We start from the raw sequence: 14,559 nt of genomic DNA, 5'->3' as shown, positions 1-14,559 counted from the left end.
CAGCACTGGGACACCCTTCCGAAGCAGCCTTGTGCAGTTAAGGATGGGGGAGACCTGATTTGCACTTCTCGAAGCAATATGTGAACCAAAACACAATGGTTCTTTGAAACTTGCACTCGTCTGAATTTTGCAGTGCTGTTATTCAACCAGTACATTTCTGAGCACAATTCGAAGTGTTGGGGCTGACCTTTAAAGCCCTAAATGGCCTCTGTCCTGTATACATGAAGGAGCATCTCCACCCCCATCGTTCAGCCCGGACACTGAGATCCAGCGCCGAGGGCCTTCTGGTGGTTCCCTCACTGTGAGAAGTGAGGTTACAAGGAACCAGACAGAGAGCCTTCTTATAAGTGGCACCTGCCCTATGGAACGCCTTCCCAGCAGATGTCAAGGCATTAAACAACTGTTTTACTTTTAAAAAACAACTGAAGGCAGCCCTGTTTAGGGAATTTTTTAATGTCTGATGCTGTATTGTTTTTAATATTCAGTTGGAAGCTGCCAAGAGTGGCTGGGTAAACCCAGCCAGATAGGCAGGGTATAAATAATAAATTATTAGTATTAGTAGTATTAATATTATTGTTGCTGTTGTTGTTATTCAGCCAGCCACTGTGTGCAAAAATGCATGTGTTAGGGCAAAGCATGCATAAAAACTACAGAAAAACTAGATGCATTGTACTGGGGGAAATTGCTTTCAAAAATGTGCATATTAATCAAAACTGCATGCAGAATGTGTATATTAGGAGGAATTCACTCTCAAATCCTGACTAACTTCCACAATAATTTTTTTTTTAAGCACAAATTGCTGTGGAAATGTGGAAAACTGAATTTATGTATGGAAATCTGAGAAACTGAAAGAAACCTACATTGATTAATCAACTTCCTATGTGCAGCTAGGACAGAATTTTCATTACTCCACTGAAATGTACAAAGCAGCCACTTCTGGCTGTCCCATCTCTGAAATGGCTTAATTTTAAATAGCTCTTTTTTCTGTACTCGGCCCCCTGACTGCCCACTCAAGTTCTAATGCTGAGATGGAACCAAGAAGAAGAAGAAGAAGAAGAGGAGTTTGGATTTGATATCCCGCTTTATCACTACCCGAAGGAGTCTCAAAGCGGCTAACATTCTCCTTTCCCTTCCTCCCCCACAACAAACACTCTGTGAGGTGAGTGGGGCTGAGAGACTTCAGAGAAGTGTGACTGGCCCAAGGTCACCCAGCAGCTGCATGTGGAGGAGTGGAGACGCGAACCCCGTTCCCCAGATTACGAGTCTACCGCTCTTAACCACTACACCACACTGGCTCTTGTGTCATCAATCATATTCTCAGAGAAGATACACACACACAGTCAATTATGTTACAGATTGCTGTGCTCACATAGTATGCAATGCAGCTAATTTTTCTTATTATTATTCTCCTCACCCACACCCAAAAGAAGCCCTGAGCTACTTAAGGGGCAAGCCATTGTGTACTCTTAGAATGCCAACATCACACAGTATTTAAAATTTCCCATACATTATCACATGCCGTGAAATGCCCCAGCAAATGTCTCACTATTTTTCTGCAGGATCTTTCTATAAAGTCTCCATCATTTCTCATTGCAAACCTCCTGTATCCCGATATTGTTGTTGTTTAGTCGTTTAGTCATGTCCGACTCTTCATGACCCCACAGACCAGGCACTCCTGTCTTCCACTGCCTCCCGCAGTTTAGTCAAACTCATGCTGGTAGCTTCGAGAACACTGTCCAACCATCTCGTCCTCTGTCGTCCCCTTCTCCTTGTGCCCTCCATCTTCCCCAACATCAGGGTCTTTTCCAGGGAGTCTTCTCTTCTCATGAGGTGGCCAAAGTATTGGAGCCTCAGCTTCAGGATCTGTCCTTCCAGTGAGCATCCCAATATGCATCATATCCCTGTTACTTTTAACACTTTTCATAATCTCACGGTCACCCTGTCACCATTGCGACATAGCCTTATTCTTCTCCATCCTCTGGTCTTTCCTGCAATCAACTGAGGGATGCATGGACATTGGCTTCAGGCAACTACCCTCCTCCCAGCATTAGCTTAAACAAATTCTGGCCTCGTTTTACAAAGGTCACCACCCGATCAGTTTGGCAGTCTCAGGAGGGAGTGTTATCTCCTGGATGTCTAAAAAAAGAAAAGAAAAAAGCCCCAAAGACTGGGCTCACTGCTAGTCAATGGACAATTTACAATCAGCGGTGAAATGAACCAATTTACACAAATAAGCATTGGCTCATCTTTTCTTCCTTTTGGAAAAGATGACAAGTCTACACTTTAGGCCCCATTGGCTCTCTTATAGACTTGTAACAGGTTGTGCTTGCTTGCTAACAGATGTTCTGGGGCTGAAAATATCTCTTAGTGGCTGTGTTTGAGAAATCCAATGGCAATAGCACTACAAACACACCTGAGGGCATCCCCCTCCTCCCCATATGTAACTATAAGTAGAGGAAACTTGCTGTCTATTATCTATCTATCTATCTATCTATCTATCTATCTATCTATCTATCTATCCCAAAGTTAGCCTCTTTGCATTCTGTATCCAGTGGACTCCAGCCACAACTTTCATTTTTCTGGAGAAACTGCCAAGTAGCACACCTGTTCTCAAAAGGCTGACACAGTCACTGTCAATTAATTAACTAATCATGGAATGCATAGGGTGTTGCTATTTGCTAACCGCCCTCCCGTATCATCCTGCCTAACGATATGGAGAATTTACAAACATGACGTGCAGTTATGCGGATACATGTATCCTGTTGAATGCACAGTGACTTTTCTCTGAGCAGGCATATAGTACACTAGTAGATTGTGCTGTGAGCTGTTTAAATTATGTTTGCCAATTTTACCAAAGGGGGATATATTGTGCCCAACAATTTGCAAAACTCGTTAAAATCCGAGTTGGCATTTTTGTTCAAATCAACTGCATTTATAATGCAATCTAAGCAGTTCCGTCTTCAAGCAAACATGTTTTTATATATTTTATGGCTACAAGTTTGCATTAGTTCAAGCCTGAAAGGCAAGCTACATCCCAGCCAGAAATTCTCTTCCTTGTTTTTGCAACACCCTGGCCGCAGTCCAAGATAACCTCAGGCATGCACACTTAGGTCCACCCCAATCAATGTCTGGGATTGCAGCTCTTTCTAGTACACTTTCTTTGTTGCATTCCAGAGCTGCCCATAATAGATAATGAATATCCAAAAAAAATATCCTCAGATCTGCTATGGCATCTCCCAAACTAGAAAGATATGTGGTATGAACTAAACTGCATGCTTAAAATTAATTTTTAAAATAGCAGCTGATGTAATCTCCAAGCATATTAAAATATTTAGTACAATAGGCCATCTTTTTTATGCCCTCAGTGCTTTCTGCAGATACACAAAACAACAAGCATTAATCAGGTGTCACACCTGCTCCACATCACGAGAACACACGCCAAAAAATCTGGTCTGACAGATGTGACTTGGAATCTTTGACCATTTAAAAAATAATAATTCCTCTTTCCTTTTCTCCCCTCTCAGAGGCTGAGCTGCTTTCTTATCTCCCCTTATCAACGCATCAAAAGTTAGGAGCCCTGCCTATCCCTTTCCCACCTGTAGTGGCAGCTGGCAAGATATTGACTTGGTAGGGCTGCAATTTCTAGCCTTCCTGTTTTCCTCGCAAATAGGACTTGTACAGCACTTACTTAGGAAACATGTGCAGGGTGCCTTTGTCTCCTCTCTTTAAAAAAATTCAATCATTTTCTGCACATCCGTGGACAGGAAAAGAGCTTCCATGTAGGATGGCCCAAGTATGATTTCGGACAAGATTGACTCCATACCACATGATGTAAGTATTCCTGCAAATAGAGGACCATTCTCTTTAAGGTGGGACACACGGTTTCTTTATACCGGTTCAGTTTCAGCAACGACGTTCCAATAATGTTCTATGTCTTTATCAAAGATTTGGTGCAGGCTCTGATGCAGGTTTCGTTGGACTCCCCATCGTTATTCCTGCATTGCAGGGGTTTTGATTAGATGGCCCTTGGGGTCCCTTTCCATTTCTACAGTTCTATGATTCTATGAGTGTACAGCTTGTCTAGTTACATGCGGCCTCTCATGGGTTATCAAGTGGCCGACAGTGCAATCAGATGCAGATAATTGTGCGGCTGAATCAACGGACCACATCCCTGACACATTCCCTATATGTTTCCCTAGTGCATTCTGGGTGTTTTGCTGAATCCCCATCAGAAAGCTGAAAGCAGCTGTTGATCCTTGCTAGAAATCAGCCTTTCCTTCCCCCTGCTTTCCCCCTCCCTTTGATTTTGGTGTGGCACAGAAAGGGGGCTTGCTGTGCACAGCTCTGGGTAATCACTGGGTTCTCTATATGCTAGCCTGGTTATTCTTCGCCTCCCTTGGTGCAGAGAATCATACCACGTCCCAAGTCACACCCAGAATCTTCTACTATGGTTCTTAATCAAGAGGAAAGCGAGTGGAGAATGTGTACGTTTTGGTTACGTGCCGTTCAGGGACTATCGCATTGTGCACATCTGAGGAGCATCAGAGCAAAGCTGCTATCATCTCTCTGACAGATTGAGAAGAAAGCATGAACAGGGAGTTGGGAAGGAATCTGCATTAGTGATTTGTAGGTAGCACTTCCTTGGGCCTCCTGCTAAGATACATAAAGAGAATGTTGCTAATACATTTTTATTCTGTGTGTGAGATGGAGAACTCCACAACTGACAGGCCTACAATCACATTTTTATTTTTTTTAGAGTTACAGGAATCTATTCTTTTGTTCAATAATACATTTCTGAATCTAATGCGTTAACAGCCCTTGGAGGTGAATCTAAGGGATCCTAGATTGATCAGACTTGGTTTTCAAGGACTAAAGTGCTAAATATTATTGTTACTTTTCTTTTCTCATTGACTCTTCTTTCCACTGGGTACTAGCATATTTTAGCTGTGTAGGAACCTGTGATTCTTTATGTTTGTTTTTTTAAATGGCATCTTATAGCAAAGATCAAGAGACAGGTGCTAGCAATATCAGTTGCTCAGCAAATATGATAAAAAACTGGAGCAAGCAAGCAATTATATGATAAAATGGGATCAAAATATTTGGGGAAACAGGCCTTTAGATATCTGAGGTGATGCTCACAAGTTTTCTTTCAGTATAGGAATAAAAGGGAATTGGTTTAAGATGACAAGCAAGTGGTCTCCAGCCCAGATACAAAAAAATAATAATATCCAAATATATGTTGGAAGTGCCAAAAAGAATAAGGAGATTTCCTTCACATGTGATGGCATTGTGACAAGACAAAGAAGTATGTGGAGTGGGGACAGGGCTGACCCAGGATGTCTTGCCACTTTCAGGCAAAACTGAAAATGCTGCCCCCTTTACCATCTCCTCATCCGCCATGTGTACCTGCCTCCTCCTCTATCACTGAGCACTGCACAGGAGGAGGAGGAGGAGGAAGAAGAAGAAGAAGAGTTTGGATTTGATATCCCACTTTATCACTACCCTAAGGAGTCTCAAAGCAGCTAACATTCTCCTTTCCCTTCCTCCCCCACAACAAACACTCTGTGAGGTGAGTGGGGCTGAGAGACTTCAGAGAAGTGTGACTAGCCCAAGGTCACCCAGCAGCTGCATGTGGAGGAGCGGAGATGTGAACCCGGTTCCCCAGATTACGAGTCTACTACTCTTAACCACTATACCACACTGGCAAGTGGAGGCAAGTGGTAGTGGTGGCAAAGGTATGGCTGGGTGAGGAGGAGGTGGGTGTGGGCAGCCATAGAGGTGACCACCCCACCTTGCCTCCTGGGCAGGCCAGCCCTGGATAGGGAATTAAATGTTGAATTAAGATCTTAGGATATGATATCTTAAGGGTATCTGCTGCTGCTGATGATGATAATGATGATGACAATGACAGAAAACAAGAAATGATAAAATGAAAGGTAGCCCTCAATGACTTGTTACCACAGGAGTGGACAGATTTTAGACTTGCTACTTTGTTTTGCGCTAGAAACCTGGAGTCTATCTGGAGCAAGGTGCAAAATAATATCTCAGGAAGGTAGGGATAAAACTGCATAAGAAGGCATGCATGCTTAGCCCAGGAATTTAGTTTCCATACCAGAACTGGAGCTCACACACAAATCTGCTCTTGTTCCTGTGCCTCCCGCCCCTGCCTGCCCCCCCCCCGCCCTCTTTCAAGCTTTCATGGGTAGCTTCGAGATGACTGGTTTATTGAACATTGTGATTTGTTTGAAGGGAGATCAGATGGCATTGGATATTTTATTAGCATTCATTCTGAATTGTTTGTGGGGAGGTTAGATGATGTTGTGTCAAAGCAAGGGGAAATATAAATATAGCTGAGAAATATAACAAGTTTGACTGGAAATCCCAACAAGAGCAGTGCAGAAATGTATTTTCTTTGTCTTTGATTTGATTTCATATTCGTGAATAAAAACAAACACAAACCAGCTATAAAAAGATTTATCTCCTATCTTTCGCATACTTAAAAACAAACAAACAAAGGAAATAACTCCTTATTTTCAATGCGTGCTGTTGCCATCTAGTGTTAAGTATATGCAATTTGCTTAAAGTTCTGTTTTATGTACGTTGCAACAATAACCACTATTTGGTGATACAGTGGTACCTCGGGTTAAGAACTTAATTCGTTCTGGAGGTCCATTCTTAACCTGAAACTGTTCTTAACCTGAGGTACCACTTTAGCTAATGGGGCCTCCTGCTGCCGTTGTGCCGCCGCTGCACGATTTCTGTTCTCATCCTGAAGCAAAGTTCTTAACCCGAGGTACTATTTCTGGGTTAGTGGAGTCTGTAACCTGAAGCATCTGTAACTTGAAGCGTCTGTAACACGAGGTATCACTGTACTTGCACTGCAAATTTAAAATGACTTAACAGTTATTACCTTCCCTGATGGAAAGTATATTTCTGTGACCTGTGCTAAAACCTCTGTCAGAACAAGCACTTATGCATGTTCAGAATTGAAGCCTTCCAATATTTCAAGGAGTCTGTCTAGTTTTTACAATATGATTGAAGATGCAGAACAGTTCTGTTTTGCAACAAACAATTGAGGTGACACAAAATGACTTCGAATACAGTAATTCTTTCAAGGCCTTGCACTGTTGACTGAAGCCTGCATACAATCTCACTCGGGTGGAAAACCTGCCTGTTGAACAATTTGTATGCCTCTGGAAACAGTCCTTTCTTTCTCGTTTTCTGCCTTTCTTATGTCAGGAGAGGTTGTAAACCTTTGCTAACACCCTCCATTTCTTCCATTAACTCTGCTTGCTTATATGTACATACGGCTCCTTTTAAAGCCATTGTTTTGATGCGGTCGAATTCAGACTACGCAACCAGCAATCTGATCTCACTATTGGCCGTGCCAACACACCATCGCTCAAGAAAGACAAGTTAGTAACAGAAAACTGCAGCTGCACAGCCAACGGTCACCCACAACGGTCATCATCAAATGAGTTCAGCCAGATGACGACAAGAGCGTCATTCATGACACAGAGACATGGGTAACAGATTGTGCACCTGCTCACAATTTTCTGTACAGTGCTTAGCACATGTTAAATGATTTCTATACAGTATGTTTATATCGTCACAGATTTAGCTGCATTCTTCTAATGTATTAGCTGCATTCTTCTGCTGGTATAACAGAAGAGTCCAGTAATAAACCTTTTTGTTCATGCAAAACCCAGTGCCAATGTCTGCAGCCAACTCCTCATTGGTCATTTACTTTTCCGTACTTGGCTCGTGGCTCCCCTCCCCTCATCTGTGCAGTGTGCTTTGTTTCTGCAGCATCAGTCAGAGGAGTTGAGCTGAGGTTCCTGTTGTGTGTGTGTCCAGAACACCGAGGCAGGATACCTGTGAGGATTCTGAAGAGACTTGTGAGCCAGTAAGGCATATGTGACATCATATAATTGAGATGTGGGCAGCTCCACTCACCTGTCTAATTTGGCCTACAAGACTAGGATCTGATAAGGATCTGGCTGGTGGGTCTAGAAAGGTCCCTCACCCCTACAGCACAGTGCTGTGGTTTGAGTGTTGTATTTGTCAGTTTGCATTTCTTAGTGCAGAAAGTATTGATGTGATATGCAGAGATCTTTTCTTTTCTAATTAATTCAAGAGGGTTCTGGAAGCTTCTCTGTGTGAAAGAAATAAGCAGAAGGTTCATGATGTTTGGGTTATTCCTTCATAGAAGCTGAGTACAGCTAGTTTAACCTGGTTCTCTTAATCTCTTCTGTCAAGGTCATGCTGACTATAAAAGTAGGCCCAGAAGGAGACTGGGTTTCACTTTCTCTTTTTCTTTCCCTTCTGGCATGGTGTTCTGTACATGTATGCTTAGTATTAAGGTTTAGACTTATTATAAGTTATTGTAAGTTTAAGTTAAGTCTGCTGCATCTGGATTTCTTATGAACAGTGCCAAACCTGAATGTGTTGGATTTGGCACTTCAGTAGCAGAAATACAATTGCCTCTGGTCTAATTTTTGGTCTCCACCCCCATCGTTCAACCCGGACACTGAGGTCCAGCGCCAAGGGCTTTCTGGCGGTTTCCTCACTGTGAGAAGCCAAGTTACAGGGAACCAGGCAGAGGGCCTTTTCAGTAGTGGCACCCGCCCTGTGGAAACACCCTACCACCAGATGTCAAAGAGAACAACAACTACCAGACTTTTAGACGACATCTGAAGGCAGCCCTTTTTAGGGAAGCTTTTAATGTTTGATGCATTACTGTATTTTAATATTTTGTTGGAAGCCGCCCAGAGTGGCTGGGGAAACCCAGCCAGATGGGTGGGATATAAATAATAAATTCTTATTCTTATTCTTATTCTTATTATTCTATTTTGGGAATCCTGCAACGTGTTTAAGTTTTCATTCTGCTAAAGGTAAAGGTAAAGGGACCCCTGACCATTAGGTCCAGTTGTGGCCGACTCTGGGGTTGCAGCGCTCATCTCGCTTTACTGGCCGAGGGAGCCAGCATACAGCTTCCGGGTCATGTGGCCAGCATGACTAAGCTGCTTCTGGCAAACCAGAGCAGCACACGGAAACACCATTGACCTTCCCGCCGGAGTGGTGCCTATTCATCTACTTGCACTTTGACATGCTTTCAAACTGCTAGGTTGGCATTCATTCTGCTAACTATTCATTTAAATCTACTCTGGATCACTATTGAGTAGAATTACACGACAGTATTAAGACTGAGAAAAGCAAGTTGCCTTGATCTCTGCAGAGGGACAAATAATCTAGATGCCAACCCTGCTTCCCCTTGCAAATGTTGGCTTGGATTTCCAGAAAGCACTCCTGTCCTGGCTTAGAACATAAGAATAGCCTGCTGGATCAGGCCAATGGCCAATCTAGTCTAGCATCCTGTTCTCAGTGACCAACCAGATGCCAGTGGGAAGCATGTAAACAGGATTCAATTATGTAAACAGGATTCAATTCCCCTCCTGCAGTTTCCAGCAACTGGTAAGAGGCACCTGAAAGCTGTGCTGGCTGCTCACTTGACAACCTCTGGCACAACTGGTGTCCAAAAACAGGCCGGCATGGAAGGAAGGGAAAGGTCTTTCTCCCACTTCCATTAATTCTCCCACTATTAAGAACATCAACCAAACTTTCTTCAGCTATGTGTGCTTTACGGAACTCCTCAAAAGTGGTCACAATTAATTTCTTTATGATTATCCCATGTGCTTCCCAGTGGCAAAACGGTTGTGCTTACTTGCTGTGATTAATCTTTTTTTTAAAAAAAATAAAAAAATCCTGTTGGCTGAGAAAGCAAATGAGAAGGTCCACTTCTCACTGATGCAATTTGTAAAAGGGACAACACTACCTTGATCTCAGTCTCTTGTTTCCAGAGAATCCACACTGATGGTTTTGCAAAGTGTCTTTTGTCAAAGGAAAAGAAGTACCATGCCAAATTCTCCATTGACAGATGAATGAATGACTGCATGTTCCACTTTTGTAATGCTTTTCATCCATCCTCCCGTCTCGGAGATTTATAACCGCAAAATTGCTGCCACCTCTGCTTCCCATTTCTGCCAGAAGAATTCACAAGCATCTCCAATTGTTGTACAATATGATTCTGCGGGTTCCCCTCTCCCCCTTAACAGCATGCTTCTGAATACTGCATGAATGTAAATCACTTGGTGGAACACTTGTTTGGCTGAAATTATGCATCATTAAATACAGCAAAGAAAGATCTCAGTTGATACTGTGATGTAAAAAATGATGCCTTGTGCAGTTACGTGCAAGGTCTGGTTTCTGCTGCTTTATTGTTTGAAGTACAGTGGTGCCCCGCAAGACGAATGCCTCGCAAGACAGAAAACCCGCTAGACGAAAGGGTTTTCCGTTTTTGAGCTGCTTCGCAAGACGATTTTCCCTAAGGGCTTGCTTTGCAAGACGAAAACGTCTTGCGAGTGTTCCGATTTTTTTCCGCTTTCCCCCCCTTTTTCTAAGCTGCTAATAGCCTTTTAGCCGCTAATCCGCTAAGCCTTCAATAGCCGCTAAGCCTTTAAGAGTCGCTAAACCACTAATAGCGCTAATCCGCTAATCCGCTAATCGGGTTGCTTCGCAAGACGAAAAAACCGCTAGACGAAGAGACTCGCGGAACGGATTAATTTCGTCTTGCGAGGCACCACTGTAATCTGTCCTATACCTGAAAACATTTCCCCCTATTAACTACTTTGGATGAAAATGCTTTTTTGCCTTTAATAAAAGAGGATTTCCTTATTGCAGCTGTAACAAACATGGTAGTTCTTGTCATCCAGTTATAAAACCTTGACACAGTTGGGCTGACTTCAAGCATGTGAGATCCACTTTGTGTTTTATTTAGAACTCCAAGATCTGCTAAGTGGACACAGATGCAAAACACGGAAACATCACTTGAGCCAGTCATGGGATCTTGGTTGGGATTCAAATGTTTTATACAGCTCCTACTGATTTTGCTGGGGGGAGTTGTATATTAGTTTCTTTTTCTTGTGTTCTGTAGGCTGCTCTGATAATTTTATTGAGGGTCAGGGCATGTTGCTTGGTATCCATCTTTCTTGAGAGACAGTGGAGTGAAGTCAAACTGCTGCTTTAATTAATAATAATAATAATAATAATAATAATAATAATAATAATAATAAATTTTTATTTATACCCCACCCTCCCTGGTTCAGAAAACCGGGCTCAGGACGGCTAACAACAAATTTAAAACACTTAATTGCTGCAACAAAAAACAGCATAAAATACAGTATAAAACATGAATAACAATAAATTCAGAATTAAAAAAAACAATTTAGGGGGGAAATCCATCCAATAAATACTAGATGATCACCAGGGCTAGCTGGCTAAATTAGTCCTATTTGGGCCAGCGAGGAGACCAGGGGAGAATTAGCTGTGGGATCCCAGAGCGGGTAATCTTCATAAAGAGGGGAGTGGGAGGGAAGGAAGGGGAATAAAAGATCAGGCTAAGTTCAAATTGAAAGCCAGGCAGAATAGCTCTGTCTTACAGGCCCTGCAGAAGGAAGTTAAATCCTGCAGGTCCCTGGTCTCATGGGACAGAGCATTCCACCAGGTCAGAGCCATCACTGAGAAGGCCCTGGCCCTGGTGGAGGATAATCTAACTTCCTTCGGGCTCGGTGCCTCTAAACTATGATGATTCATGGACCTTAAGGTGCTCTGCGGGGCATACCAGGAGAGGCGGTCCCATCATTTTATTACAGTCAGTGACCAGTATCAAGGGCTGCTTTAGCAACATCAAGTGACTTTCCATGGTGCGCAAGGCTGGGCAGTGTATGAGGTTCTAGGTTGTCCAAGCAACAATCCCCTGCTCATGGTTTTGTTGGTGTGGTCTAAAAGAAAGCAGAACAATATGCTTGGCACCAGTTTGGGTGCACGAGTTACTGGAAGGAGGCATACAGGACACCATCCAACCATCTTAGGGACTCCACTCTGGTTGCCTTTAGGCTTTACTTCTTAGTCTTTTCTTCTCCCAAAGATATCCCACAAGGCAGCAGAGGTTTAGGATCAGAGTTTTCCTTCTCTTAGATGGGCTACCTCACTTAATCCACCAGAGCCTGTCTTCACATGCAGGGGAAGTCCATAACTTGCTGAGGGTTTGAGACCCATTGGCTACCCACACCTGGTTTAGCCAGTCAGTTGAAGCCATTATTCCTGGGGTGTGGCTGCTGTCACATGCTGACAGCTTCTAGGAGTCACAGTTGAGAGCTGAGTCCAGGGTGGGGACCAAAGATGGGCAACTACCCCAAAAGGAGCACAATGTGTCCCTGACCAAAAGTACTGCCCCTCCCCCTAATGCCTATAAAACAAGGAAACAGACAAACCAATCCAGTCAGGCATATAAAAACTAACATATAGTATCCTGCACAATGCTTAAGCAGGTACTATTCCCTTTCTATATGGGACACAGGTGGCACTGTGGTTTAAACCACAGAGCCTAGGGCTTGCTGATCAGAAGGTCAGCAGTTTGAATCCCCGTGACAGGGTGAGCTCCCGTTGTTCAGTCCCAGCTCCTGCCCACCTAGCAGATTGAAAGCACATCAAGTACAAGTAGATAAATAGGTACCGCTCCAGCGGGAAGGTAAACAGTGCTTCCATGCGCTGCTGTGCTGGACCCGGGGGGGGGGGGTTACCGAGAGGCGTGGTCAGAGTCCGGTCCTGGGTTGAGGGTCTGGACACTGTCCATCAAGGGCGAAGCGGGGTCCAAAGCAAGAAGCCGGGCGTGGTCAGAAACTCCGGAAGAACAGGTCTGGGTGCTGGCAGAAACAGGTTTCCAACATCGTTGCTCCCGCAACCTGGGACTGGGCTGACTGGCCTTTATCTCCTCTGAGGCCAGGGGTGGTCCCGGCCCACAGGTGACCCGCCTCTCCTGGCCTAAAGGCGAGCACTCCTCCTGGGGGAAACCAGTTCCCTCCGCCTCTCTGCCCTGAGCCTCTGCAGCCCAGGAGAAGCTGGAGGGTTACTGGACCCAGGGGCAGCTTCCCCTTCCCCTGACAGGGCTGGGAGAGGCGCACCTGCAGGCAATGGGTCCTCAATCACCTCCGGAGCCAGAGTGGATACATCTGGTGTCTGCTCCTGAGGATCCGGCACAGGTGCAGGCCCTTCAGATTCAAGCCCCTGCCCCGGCTCAGCCGGCCCTGGAGGCGGGGACTCCTGTGCAGGCTGGGACTCCTCAGATTCGGCTTCTGAATCAGATTCCCAGGCCATCACAGCTGCTCTGGTTTGCCAGAAGTGGCTTAGTCATGCTGGCCACATGACCCGGAAGCTGTCTGTGGACAAACGCCATGTCCCTTGGCCAATAAAGCAAGATGAGCGCCACAACCCCAGAGTCGTCCGCAACTGGACCTAATGGTCAGGGTTACCTTTACCTTTTTATTCCCTTTCTATAGCTGCTTCTACTACAATAAGGAATGCACCTGTTTTTTCCCCCAATTCCCGTCTATCTTCTTCAATTCTCTGTGTCATATCCCTGACTATTCCACAAGATCCTCAAACCCACAGGAGCAGTTTTTTGGGAGGCATGGGGGCAGGGCTGCTGTAAGTAGGGTCAAGTGTCCTGCCAGTTGCTGGTGGGGGTGCAAAGCTGCATTAGATACATACAATACACACCAAACACTAAAGAGGTCTGATGCATATTTCATTGGTATTTGAATTAATTCAGATTAATTCAGGAAATCAGCCATTGGTTTCTAATTTGGCATTAGCTATTCTGCCCCATTTCTGCTCATTCATATGACATCTTTCCAAGGTGCAAATAAAAAAAAGTAATTGTGAAGAGAAGAATAGAAAATTTCCTGTGCGATTGTCTGTTTAATTTTTAACTTTCTGTTTAATGTCTCTGACTAAAGGTTTATTGCTTGTTGTGTACACAGTCAAGTACCTTGTGCCACGTACCAGCTGAAGGCCTCGAGGATGACGTATGGCAAAGGTTGAGAAACTCAAACATCAGGAAAGAGATGTCATATAACAAATGCAAAGGGAACTGATGTGCGCGTGTGCCTTGCTCTGATTTATTTTGCCATTTATGGAAATGTATAAAAGCTGTAAGAACCCTTTTCTGGAGACAGTTTTCTTCAGCCTTACTCTAGTGGTGCTGTCCTGCTGCAGCAGTAAATAAAGGGGTTACCAATCTGGCTGCCTTGCTTAATATCCCTGGCCTTGTCTATAGTTTAAACTGATCCCTGGAGTGGACATTCATTGACATGATGAATCTTTCGATCAATATGTAATTGGAGCATCCTTCTAAAGCCAAAGAATTAATCTGATGGGAGAGGTTAACAGTGATAATTAATGCCTAGTGTCAGTGAATACATTTTATAAAGTCGGAGATTTAAATACACGACAGAAAGAAGACATTCAAGTTCATTTATAAATCATGTTGTCCTCTGGGCAAATTTCTCTGCCAAAACAAAGGTTCTCTGGGACAGAATGGAATGCATGGGGATTAACAGGAAGCAAATCCTGATATCACACCTATTTGGAAGTAAGTTTCCCTGAATCTTCCAAGGAAATCATATACTTCCAAGTAAAATGAGTTTAGAATTGTGAGTT

The sequence above is a fragment of the Podarcis liolepis genome, assembly GCF_965112155.1.
Source record: "Podarcis liolepis genome assembly, chromosome: 3".
NCBI lineage: Eukaryota > Metazoa > Chordata > Lepidosauria > Squamata > Lacertidae > Podarcis > Podarcis liolepis.
Note: the sequence above shows the minus strand (reverse complement) of the source record.